This window comes from Elephas maximus, chromosome 21 (assembly GCF_024166365.1).
Source record: "Elephas maximus indicus isolate mEleMax1 chromosome 21, mEleMax1 primary haplotype, whole genome shotgun sequence".
Lineage (NCBI taxonomy): Eukaryota > Metazoa > Chordata > Mammalia > Proboscidea > Elephantidae > Elephas > Elephas maximus.
This window is the reverse complement of record NC_064839.1, coordinates 77,337,605-77,351,435: the sequence shown is the minus strand read 5'-3', so window position 1 is coordinate 77,351,435 and position 13,831 is coordinate 77,337,605.

Sequence of the window (13,831 nt, the reverse complement as noted above, 5' to 3'; positions counted from 1 at the left end):
TTCCCAGCTGAGGAGCTTGTCAGCACAGGGACCCCAGGTCCAAAAGATGTGCTATTCTCCTGGCTCACTTCTTATTGGTATGAGGTCTCCTGTCTCCTGGCTTCTCTCTTTTATATCTCAAAAGAGATTGACTTAAGACAAAACCCAGTCTTGTAGACTGAGTCCTGCCTCATTAACATAACTGCCTCTAATTCTGCCTCATTAACATAAAGGCAGGATTTACAAGACATAGGAAAATCACATCAGATGACAAAACGGTGGACACTTATACAATACTGGGAATCATGGGCTAGCACATGTTGACACATATTTTTTGGGGACACAATTCAATCCATAATAAGGTACATATATATATTTTAGGTTTTATAGAAGATATGTCTTTGAAGTAACTTGTTATTAGAATTTCACATACGAGAGAAAGTTCTGTTTGTAAACAGTAGAAAGGAGGGATTAGGAGACAACTATAATTTTTTTTCATAGCGACCCTATGACCCTAGGATCTCCATTAACTAACCCAGCTGGAGATCAGAGGACAAGAATGACTGAGCACAGTAGTCCACAGGAATCAGCCTCCTGGAGCACAAGTCGAGGTAGCAACACATGCAGAATTATCTGGAGAGGCCAACGAAGAATAATCGGCACAGCCGCACCTTTTACTGGTCAGCACCCGTTCCTGTCCATTGTTTACAAGAAAACAAAGCAAGACAAAACGTGTTCATCCCTTACAAAAAGGAAGCAAAAAGCCCCATTAGTACGATGGAATCGCTCTGGAATCAAGAGCCGGGGTGATGTAAGCTTGAATTTAAATTGCCCTCAAGTTCTCTTTCCTCCCACCACTGACAGAAGCAGACAGAGTATTTTATATACACATATATGTCTTATGTTATATATATATTGTACATTATTAAAAAAAATATTACTATGTGCTATAATATATATCATATTAATAATTGTGCATTAGGTTTTTTAATATTATATATTATACCAATAAATATATCACATATTAAATTTACATATTTGTCCTGTCAAGGTTGTCATTCAAGGAAGTCTTTCAAGGGAGTATTTGCTGGCCAGCTGTACAGTTCCTAAAGGTCCCGGGTGGCACAAACGGTTTGCACTCCACCACTAACCTATAGGGTCACTGTGAGTATGGACCCACTCAACGGCACTTAAAAACAACACTAACATGCATGTTGGCAATTTGAGCCCACTCAGCAGCCCTCTTTAAGAAAGGCCTAGCAATCTGCTTCCTTAGAGATTACAGCCAAGAAAACTCTATGGGACAGTTCTACTCTGTAACCGATAGCGTCCCCATGAGTCAGAATCCATTTGATGGCAGTGAGTTTGTTTGCTTGTTTGTTTTGTATGATGTGCAGTTAGCAGACAGCTTCCAGTTGTCATCTCCTTAAGAATGGGTCTTTGCCACAAAGTCAACTCTTGCAAGGTCACACCTTTGTCAGGCTAGCCTGTATCATTTAGTGAGGTGGGATTATAAAAGCTTGGCCATTTTGACTGATTCTGGATACTCCAAAGGGCAATATTCACTCTGTAGCTCCTCCCACTTGAAGGGCCTTTGTCAGGCTCACATTCTAGTTCCACTTTTTCCTTTACCCAATCCCACTTCCTATGAGCATCAGCCAGCACTACTATCCGAAGACTGTGTGGTATTTGATCCACTCAAGTAGAATTCCATATAATAACACATCAAACCAGGGGGGAGAAAGGGATGCTGTAGTAGGTCCATGACCATGGGCTGCATTTTTCATTTTATAAACTATACTGCCCAGAAGCTGCCAGCTGGATGAAGCATTGGCATTACTTGTTGGAAGTGCAGTTGAAGCACCAGCCCATTGCCAAAACTCTGTGAATACTCTGTGAATATGGGATGTCACCCTACAGGATGCAGTATATGCACTGAATCAGAGATTTTATTTGGTGCTATGTTTTTATGTTCCTGATAGGAAAAAAATACACATGTCCAGGAACCAAGCTGTGAAGGCAACAGTGCCTTCATTTACCGTCACTCCATTTGACCTTCTGGGAGACTTTGTTCTCTCCCACCCCCTACAACCCTTGACTTTGCCTGATTAGAGATCTTGGTCCCCAAAAGGGACACAATTTTGCCACGTGACATGACAAAAGCCCCACTGAATTAAAATCCACAGCCTCCATCTGTATGATTGAGGCTCCCTGGTTCCAGGGGCTAGCAGGCAATAAAAAGAGTCTGGCCATGGGTGATTATCAAGAGGAGGTAAGGCTGTTGGTATCTAATGGGGATGGGGAGAAAAAAACACATGGAACTCAGGTAATTTATCCCATTACCTCGTAGCACTCACTTGAGTGATTGTGGCTGGACAGGTGAAGCAACTCTGTTCTCAAAAGGCCACAGAGACCAAGGCTCAGGCACAATTGGGGGTAAAACATCATCTGATAAGCCACTGAGAGGCGAGAGTTAAGCGAGAAAGAAAACTAGAATGAATAATGGAGAGGAGACAGGAGACTATATATGATGGCAATGAGACTGAATCTAATTTCCCTCTTCCAGGTTTCCCGTTAGGGAGGCCCACCAAAATCAGAGACAAGCTGGTACACGAATGTATATAGAGTTCATCTAAGTGGTAGAAGAGGAGGGTTGTAGTAGACATGGAGTTTTCTGGCACAGATTTCACCTCAAGGATGGTCTAGTTGTCTGGTAGGATAGTGTGGCCAGCAGTCAATTTCCAGCTGTCAGCTTTTTCAGAGTTTGCCTCAGTAAACTTGTCACACCCATGGTCTTCAAGTGATTAAGGCCTGCCCACATAATGCAGGTGATCTGCTTTACCTGAGACAAACTGATTTAATCACATGTAATCACTTTATATTACTAAATTACTGAACACCATAGTCTAGCCAAGTTAACACATAAAATTAACCATCCCAATATGACATATACCGTCTATGTCCCATGGTATCTCTGGATAGCTAAGCTACTAAGAGAGGGGAGGCAGTGAAGGACGGAGAAAGAAGTGAGATTTGAAGTTGTTATAACTTAGATTAATACTGTTTCAAACTTTGGAATTCTTTAAATACTATCTTCTTTTTGTTTTTTCCCCCTTAATTAGTGTGCACTATTCAGTACCAAGGAACTGTGGTGGTGCGGTGGTTAAAGCACTCAGCTGCCAACCAAAACGAACCCACCAGCTGCTCTGAGGAACAAAGTGTGACAGTCTGCTTCTTTAAAGATTTACGGTCTTGGAAATGCTATGGGGCAGTTCTACTCTGTCCTATAGGGTCACTAGGAGTCAGAATTGACTGAATCGCAGTGGGTTTGGTTTGGGTTTTGGTATTCAGCACCTAACAGTGTTAAAATGCAGATTTTCAGACCACCTGAACGAAATTGTCTTCTTTCAAACAGTGAAGTATTTAATTCCTTTGTTAGCTAAATCTTTCTGAAAAAATCAAATAGAAGTTGTAATAGAAGAGACTTGGCCCTTTCTTTAATGAGGCTGACTTAAGTATTTCACAGTGAGTTTCAGGAGGGCAGGTTTAGAGCGTGGTGCTTTACTCAGTACTCTTCTGCTTCTATTACAGTAGGGTCACTATGAGTTGGAAGTGACTCAATGGCACCTCACAATGACAACATGGGGCAGGTCGTCTCTGTCCTATACGGTCACTATGAGTCAAAATCAACTGGACAGCAGACAGCAATAACATTTATCTACCCAATCAGAAAAGGATATTGAGGATATTGGGGTTTTACCAAATGTCTTTTGGGCATTTATTGAGATTCATCATTTTTTCCTCTATTTCACTTGATTTTTACTTTGCATTTTTTGTCTATAATATGAGGGGCCTACAGATTTTTTTTGTAAATAATTGTGTTTGGGACATAAATGGATTTGGAAACAAATTTCCTATCATTCTATGACCTACAACTTGCTTATTTGAAATAAGTATTATCTTTCTGTTAAATAATTTGCAAAAGCATTCAGAACTAAAAAAAAGTTCCTGTTTATTGTGATTGTTATATTTTTCTTCTTAATAGGTTGCTCTTTAATTGCTTTTCTGATTATTTTAATTTGATTAGGTAACTTCCTTTTTTCCCCAGAACATAGATTATTGTATAAATGTTTTAAAATTATTTGAAATGAGTTGATGGTATTATTATCTTTTCAAAAGTGTCTGCTCTATCTGAAATAATGGAAACCCTGGTGGCGTACTGGTTAAGAACTACCGCTGCTAACCAGAAGGTTGGCAGTTTGAATCCACCAGGCACTCCTTGAAAGCTTTACAGGGCAGTTCTACTCTGTCCTATACAGTTGTTATGAGTAGGAATCAACTCAATGGAAACAGGTTTTTTTTTTTGTATCTGTAATAACACCAACATCATTTTTGCAAATTTTACACTTTTCTGTTTCCTTCTTTTTTGTTTGCTATATTTGACTTTTCCTTTTCCACTCAAAAATTTATGCACAAATTGTTTTGCAATGTTAGTTGCAATCCCTGCAGTATGTCAACACTTTCCCTCTTTCTATTTCTGTTCTAGTTTCTCCTTGTCCAGTTGTCCAGTTTTCCTGTCCCTTCCTGTCTTCTTGTCTTTGTTTTTGGCCAGGTGTTGCCCTTTTGGTCTCATACACTTGATTGAACTCAGAAGCACTTTCCTCGTGTGTTATTGTTTTATAGGCCTGCCTAGTCTTTGGCTGAAAAGTGGACTTCAGATGTGGCTTCAGTTCTGAGTTAGCAGAGTATCTGGTGGCCATAGTCTAAGGGGTTCCTCCAGTCTCTGTCAGACCAGTAAGTCTGGTCTTTTTTTGTGAATTTGTATTTTGTTCTACATTTTTCTCCCGCTCTGTCCAGGACCCTCTACTGTAATCCCTGTCAGTGCTCAGTGGTGGTAGCCGGGCACAATCTAGTTCCTCTGGGCTCAGGCTGGTGGAGACTGTGGTTCATGTCATTCACTAGTCCTTTGGACTAATATTTTCCTTGTGTCTTGGGTTTTCTTCATTGTCCTTTGCTCCAAACATGATGGGACCAATAGAAGTCTCTTAGATGTATCTCACAATCTTTTAAGACCCCAGGTGCTACTTGACAAAGTAAGACGTAGAACATTTTCTTGATGAACTATACTATGCCAATTGACCTAGGTGTCCCCCGAGACGATGGCCCCCGGCACTCAGCCCCAGTAACACGGTTCCTCAAGGTGTTTGGAAGTGTCTAGGAGGCTTCTATGACTTTGCCTTGTTCAAGTTGTGTTGACTTCCCCAGTATTGTGTGTTAACAAAAGTTAACGTTTGTCTACTATCTACTTAGTGATTTCTCCTCCCCATTTCTTCCCTCTCTCATAACAAAGATTTTTTTTTTTTTTTTTCTGGGTGTAAACCTTTCCTTTAGTTTTCATAATAGTGATCTCTTACAATGTTTTTCCTTTTGTGATTGACTTATTTCACTCAGCATAATGCCCTCCGGATTCATTCATGTTGTGAGATGTTTCCCAGTTCATCATTGTTCTTTATCATTGTGTAGTATTCCATTGTGTGTATGTACTGCAATTTGTTCATCCGTTCATCTGTCAATGGACACTTAGGTTGTTTCCATCTTTTTGCTGTTGTGAATAATGCTGCAATGAACATGGGTGTGCATATACCTGTTTATGTGAGGGTTCTTATTTCTCCAGATGTATTTCTAGAAGTGGAATTGCTGAGTGATATGGTATTTCTATTTCAAGCTTTTTTAAGGTGGTATCACATTTTCCAAAGTGGTTGTACCATTTTACATTTCCACCAGCAGTACATAAGAGTTCCAATCTCACCATAATCTCTCCAACATTTGTTATTTTCTGTATTTTTCATTAGTACCAGTAATGTCAGGGTGAGATGGTATCTCATTGTAGTTTTGATTTACATTTCTTTAACAGCTAATGATCATGAGCATTTCCTCATGTGTCTGTTAGCTGCCTGAATGTCTTCTTTGGTGAAGCGTCTGTATGTTCTGCCTATTTTTTGACTAGATTATTTGTCTTTTTGTTATGGAGGTGTTGTTGTATTCTATAGATTTTAAAGATTAGACCCTTGTAGGATTTTTCTTAGCCAAGTTTTCTTCCCTTTCTGTAGGTTCTATTTTTACTCTTTTGCTGAAGTCTTTTGATAAGCACAGGTGTTTAATGACTATTTTTCATCATTTAGAGTAGCAGGTTTAAAAAATATATCAGTGCTTCTAATTTTATTCTTCATATTGTATTATTTTCAGCTAAAATTCTTATTAAACATGTTATAATTCTTTAGGGTTTTTGCTGTCCCAATTTTAAAAGTTTGAGTTGGATTCCTTATTTATTGTCATTCACAGTCTCTGATAAACTAATAATTTAAGGCTAACATATATCTCTATTAAGAGTTATACCTACGTTGCAGACATTTGTTTAAGGAATATTCTTTATTTTTTCTTTAGTTTCTAAATTTTGATGTTGCATTTTTATCTAAGAATTGGTTAATAGAATTTAGTCTGTTTCCTCTTTCACAAGTTCTAGCATACATATTTTTTTTGTTGTTTTGTTATTGATAGTGTTGGTTGTGGTGATGGCATGTTGTTTTTCTCCTTTTTTCTTAATTTCCAGGTTTGGTTTGGTTTTGATTGCATGGTCACTGAGATTGTCTGTACAATTTCTCCAAAGTGAATTATATTAAGATGTATTTCGTGACCTAATATATGGCTAATCTTCCATCAAACCCCTGAAAAAAATGTGCATTCTCAGAAACAAAGCATGGTATCTAACTATTATATTATTCAGATCCTCTACACTTTGTATGTTGTTTACCTAAATAATAAATGATTGGGAAAATATTAAAATTATATGCTAAAAAGTTTCTCACTTCTGTAAGTTTTGTCAGTTTTAATTTTATTTTTTAGGGGGTTTTGTATATTATGACATTACACAATATAAAGCAAAAATGTTTGTTACACCTCTTTGTAACCGTTGCATAACGTCAAGAAAAAAAAAATGAACATTTTATGGCTTTCTGTGTTTCTTATTCATCATTTACACTAGTATTTATATGGTAGATATTGCCCACCCTTCTTTCTTTTTATTGGCATTTTCTTAGTGTCCTTTAAAATCACCTATGTTCTATTTTAACTTATGAATCACATATTTTAAATTTTGTATTTTTACTATCAATGCATAGTTGGACCTTTTTCTTTGACTTATTATTTTATGTGAGATTTTTGTTAATCAAGGCAAGAAGCTAAACTTCCAGTTCCAGATTGCAGATTGAGCATGTTTACCAAAATGTTCCTCCTAAACTTCTCTGAAAAGCTACAGTGTGTAATAGAAAAATGTTAGATTCATAATGATGCCAGAGCACCCTAAATTATACCATCGATAGAGCTGAAAATCAGAGGAAAATTTAGCTGACATTCAATTCCAAGATAATATAGAGCACAGAAACTTCCACCTAAACCTTATAAAATTAAAGCCATCTTTAGGGAATAGAATCATTTTTCCCACTAGAAGCCGAGAAACTCCAGTATGACACCAACACACTAAAAAGCAGAAGTGGGAAAATCATTAGATTATTAATTATAAAATACCTGGGTTTAGAAAGTTTCTCCTTCCCTGAATCTTCAGAGAACCTGTACAGTCTACAAAAAAGATTTGTTTCTGGAATGAAGTGCTCCACTAGAAATTCAAGATGATTTCATTGAAAGAGAAAAAGAATGACTGCTAGTGATTGTTTACTGCTTACGTAGTGCCAGACTCTATGCTTTCGAGCTTTACATAATGACAAATCCCATAGGTTAGAAAAGAAAAAGTAGACAGATGTGAGCACACAAGCTTCTGTCAGGGAAACAGCTTAATCAGAATTAATGCGTAAGTTACATATTGGTAAACCATAGCTGTAACTTATGCAACAGGATATAGGTTCATAGCTATAATTTAAAATGGATATATAAGCACCAATAAGGCAAAGTCATCATCTTCAAATAAAACAGAAGTAGAAACAAATCAGAAATAAAAACGGCCAATAAATTCATAAAAGTTGATGAATTTCACCAACGATCAAAACAATGCAAAGGAGGAAATGTGCAATTTTCACCAAATAAAACTGAACACATTTGTAAAGTTTGATATTAGTGATAATTTATATCAACAGTCATGAAGATTGTGACAGGCCTGAGCAAAATTTGTGTTACTGTACATGTTGCTGTCATTGTTAGGTGCCGTCCAGTCAATTTCAATACATTGCACAGTCCTGCACCATCCCCCTGATCCTTGCTATGTTTGAGAACATTGTTGCAGTCACTGTGTCAATCCATGTCATTAAGGGTTTTCCTCTTTTTCACTGGCTCTCTATCTTACCAAGCACGATGTCCTTCTCCAGGAATTGGTCTTTCCTGATAACATGTCTCCATCCTCACTTCCAAGGAACACTCTGAATGTACTACTTCCAAGACAGATTTGTTCCCATGGTATATTCAATATTCTTCACCAACATCATAATTGAAAGTCAATTCTTCTTCGGTCTTCCTTATTCGTTGTCCAGCTTTCCTACGCATATGAGGTGATTGAAAACACCATGGCTTGGGTCAGATGCACCTTAGTCTTCAAGATGACAGCTTTACTTTTCAATACTTTCAAGAGGTCTTTTGCAGCAGAATTGCCCAATGTGATGCGTCCTTTGATTTCTTGATTGCTGCTTTCATGGACATTGATTGTGGATCTAAGTAAAATGAAATCTTAGACAACTGCATTCTTTTCTCCGTTAATCATGATGTTGCTTATTGGTCCAGTAGTAAGGTTTTTTTTTTTTTTTTTTTTTTTTATGTTGAGATGTAATCCATACAGAAGGCTGTGGTCTCTGATATTCATCAGTAAGCACCTAAAGTCCTCTTTGCTTTCAGCAACAAGATTGTGTCAGCTTGTGAAAATGACAATTCTGCCCAAAGTGATTTACAAATACAATGCAATCCTGGTCCAAATACCAACAATATTCTTTAAAGAGATGGAAAAACTTATCATTAACTTCGTATGGTGTCATGGATTGAATTACGTCCCCCCAAAAATGTGTGCATCAACTTGGTTAGGCCATGATTCCCAGTATTCTGTGGTTGTCCTCCATTTGGTGATTGTAATTTTATGCTGAGTGGATTAGGGTGGGATTGTAACACCACCCTTACTCCGGTCGCCTCCCTGATCCAAAATAAAGGGAGTTTCCCTGGGGTGTGGCCTGCACCACCCAAGAGATAAAAGGAAAGGGAAGCAAGCAGAGAGTTGGGGACTTCATACCACCAAGAAAGCAGCACCAGGAGCAGAATGTGTCCTTTGGACATTGGGTCCCTGCACCTGAGAAACTCCTCAACTAGGGGAAGACTGAGGACAAGGACCTCCCTTCAGAGCTGACAAAGAGAGAAAGCCTTCCGCTTGAACTAATGCCCTGAATTTGGACTTGTAATCTACTAGACTGTGAGAAAATAAATCTCTTTGTTAAAGACATCCACTTGTGGTATTTCTGTTATAATAGCACCCAATGACTAAGACATATGAAAAAGGAAGAAGTCTCAGATGAGTAAAGCACTATTGAAGAGGAATAAAATAGAGGGACTCACACGTACTACCTGACCTCAGAAATTACTATACAGCTATGGTAGTCAAAACAGCCTGGTACTGGTACAAGGACAGATACATTGACCAATGGAACAAAATTGAGAACCCAGACATAAATCTATCCACCTATGGTCACCTGATCTTCGACAAGGGCCCAAAGTCCATCACATGGGGAAAAGACAGTCTTTTTAACACATGGTGCTGGCAAAACTGGATGTCCATTTACAAAGAAATGAAACAGGGCCCATCCCTCACACCATATACAAAAACTAACTCAAAATTGATCAAAGACCTAAATACGAAGCCAAAAACCCATGAAGTTCATAGAAGAAAAAATAAGATCAATGCTAGAGGCCATAATACATGGCTTTAACAGGATACAAAACATAACCAACAACACACAACCTCCAGAGGATAAGCGATGACTACAATCTTCTAAAAATTAAATACTTATGCTCAATAAAAGACTTCACCAAAAGAGTAAAAACAGGACCTACAGACTGGGAAAAAATTTTTGGCTATTACAAATCAGACAAAGTTCTAATCTCTAAAATACAAGAAAATCCAACACCTCTACAACAAAAACACAAATAATCCAATTAAAAAATGAGCAAAGGGAATGAACACACACTTCACTGAAGAAGACATTCAAGTGGCCAACAGACACAAGAGGAAATGCTCACGATCTCTAGCCATCAGAGAAATGCAAATCAAAACCACTATGAGATACCATCTCACCCCGGCATTACTGGCACGAATCAGTAAAACAGGAAACAATAAATGTTGGAGAAGCTGTGGGGAAATTAGAACTCTTTTGCACTGCTGATGGGAATGTGAAATGATACAACCATTTTGGAAAGCAATATAGTGCTTCCTTTAAAAGCTAGAAATCAAAATACTGTATGATCCAGCATTCCCATTCCTAGGAATATGTCCTAGAGAAACAAGAGTCGTCACATGAATAGACATATACACACCCACGTTCATTGCAACATTGTTCAAAATAGCAAAAAGATGGAAACAACCCAGGTGCCCACCAACAGATGAATCGATAAAGAAACCGGGGTACATACACACAAGGCAGTATTACGCAATGATAAAGAACAACGATGAATCTGTGAAGAATCTCATAACATGGATGAATCTGGATGGCATTATGCTGAGTGAAATAGGTCAGTCACAAAAGGACAAATATTATGTAAGACCACTACTATAAAAACTCATGAAAAGGTTTACATACAAAAAGAAACAATCTTTGATGGTTATGAGGGAAGGGAAGGGTGGGGATGGAAAAACAGTTAATAGACAATAGGTAAGTGGAAACTTTGGTGAAAGGTAAGACAGTACACAATGCTGGGAAGCCAGCACAACCTGTGCAAGGCAAGGCCATGGTAGCTCCATAGACACATCCAAACTCTCTGAGGGACCGAATTGCTGAGCTGAGGGTTGCGGGGACCATGGTCTCAGGGAACATCTAGCTCAATTGGCATAACAGAGCTTATAAAGAATATGTTCCCTGTTCTAATTTGGAGAGTAGCATCTGGGGTCTTAAAAGCCTGTGAGTGGCCTCTAGAACACCCCACTGGTCTCACCACTTGGGGAGCAAGGAAGAATGAAGAAAACTAAAGATACAAGAGAAAGATTAGTCCAAAGGACTAACGGACCACAGCCACCAAGGCCTCCACCAGTCTGAGTGCAGTAAACTAGGTGGTGCCTGGCTACCACCACTGATTGCTCTGACAAGGGTCACAATAGAGGGTCCCGGACAGAGCTGGAGAAAAGTGTAGAACAAAATTCTAACTCAAAAAGAAAGACTAGACTTGCTGGCCTGACAGAGACTGGAGAAACCCTGAGAGTACAGCCCATGGACACCCTTTCAGCTCAGTAATGAGGCCACTCCTGAGGTTCACCCTTAAGCCAAAGATTAAACGTGTCCATGGAAGAAAACAAGACTAAAGGGGCAGGGAGTGGAAAGCAGGAGGGAACAGGAAAGCTGATAATAGTGAACCCAGGATTGAGAAGGGAGAGTGTTGACAAGTCGTGGAGTTGTTAACCAACGTCATAGAACAATGTGTGTACTAACTGATGAGAAACTAGTTTGTTCTTTAAACTTTCATGTAAAGTACAATAAAAAACAAAAAAAGATCGTGTCATCTGCATATCACAGGTCTTTAATGAGCCTTCCATGAATCCTAATTCCATTTTTTTCTTCATATACCCCCCCAAACTCTTGGATTATTTTCTCAGCATACAGATTGAATAAGTATGGTGAAAGGATACAACTCTGATGCACGTTTTTTCCTGATTTTAAACCACTCAGTATCCCATTGTTCTGTGTGAATGACTTCTTCTTGGTCTATGTACTGGTTCCTTGTCAGCACAATTGTTATGTAATTCCCATTCTTTGCAATGTTATCCATAATTTGTTATGATCCACACAGTTCAATGGCTTTGTATAGTCGATAAAACACAGGTAAATATCTTTCCAGTATTCTCTGCTTTCAGCCAAGATCCATCTGACATCAGCAATGATGTCCATTTCAATTTTTGGCAATTCTCTGTCGATGTACAGCTGCAAAAGTTTTTTAATTATCTTCAGCAAAATTTTACCCAAGTGTGATATTAATAGTATCGTTTAATAATTTCCACATTTTTTGGGGTCACCTTTCTTTGAAATATGCACAAATATTGATCTCTGCCAGCAGGTTGGCCAGGTAGCTGTCTACGAGTTTTCTTGGCATACAAGAGTGAGCATCTCCAATGCTGCATCTGTTCGTTGAAAGATCTCAATTGGTATTCCAGCAATTTCTGAAGCCTTGTTTTTTGCCAGTGCCTTCAGTGGAGCTTGGGTTTCTTCCTTCAACATCATCGGTTTCTGATCATATGCTATTCCTTAAATGGTTGAACATAGACCAGTTCTTTTTGGTATAGTGATTATGTGCATTCCTTCCATCTTCTTTTAATACTTCCTCCATTGTTCAATATTTTGCCCATAGAATCCTTTAAAATTGCAACTTGAGCCTTGAATTTTTTCTTCAGTTCTTTCAGCTTGCGAAATGTCGAGCATGTTTTCCCTTTTTGTTTTCTAACTCCAGGTCTTCATACATTTCATTGTAACATATTACTTTTTCTTCTAGAGCTGCCTTTTGAAATCTTCTGTTAAGCTCTTTTACTTCATCATTTCTTCCTTTCACTTTATCTAAAGTTCAAGAGCAAGTTTCAGAGTATCTTCCGACGTCCATTTTGGTATTTTTTTTTCTTTCCTGTCTTTTTAGTGACCTTTTGCTTTCTTCATGTATGATGTTCTTGATGTCATCTCACAACTTGTCTGGTCTTGGGTCATTAATGTTCAGTGGGTCAATTTTATTCTTTGGATGGTCTCCAAATTAAGCAAGATTTTACTCAAGTTTCTATTTTGGCTTTTCTGAACTTGTTTTAATATTCTTCTTTTTCAACTTGAACTTGTATATAAGCAATTGATGGTCTTTCTGTAGTTGGCCCCTGGCTTTGTCCTGACTGATGATATTGAGTTTTCCATTGTCTCTTTCCTCAGGTGTAGTCGATTTGATTCCTGTGGTTTCCATTCGATGATGTCCAAAGGTATTGTTGTCGTTTATGTTGTTGAAAAAAGGTATTTGCCCTGAAGAAGTCCTCAGTCTTGCAAAACTCTGTCATGCAGTCTCTGGTGCCATTTCTAACACCAAGGCCATATTTTCCAACTACTGCTCCTTTGTTTCCAACTTTCGCATTCCAATCACTAGTAATTATCAATGCACCTTGATTGCATCTTTGATCAATTTCAGACTTCTGACCCTTCATTTTGGCTTGTACCACATCAGCAGGTGAAGGTTCTGAAAACTTGACTCCATCCACGTCATTATGGTCAACTCTATTTTGAGGAGGCAAATCTTCCCCATTCATATTTTGAGCATCTTCCAACCTGAGGGGCTCGTCTTCTAGCACTGTATCTGAATTTCCCCAGCCAATTTTTTTCAGAAGTAGAACAGCAGTTCCTTCTTCTTAGTCTTAGTCTGGAAGCTCTGCTAAAACCTGGCCACTGTGGGTGACCCTGCTGTTATTTGAAATACTGATAACATAGCTTCCAGCATCACAGCAACATACAAGCCACAACAGTACAATGAACTGACAGATGCATGGTGGAATTGTATGCTTTAGAATGTTCAAACGGTGAATTTGGTTATGTAAATTTTATCTAAATTAAAAAGAAACAAACAAGTGAACAAAATGACAATG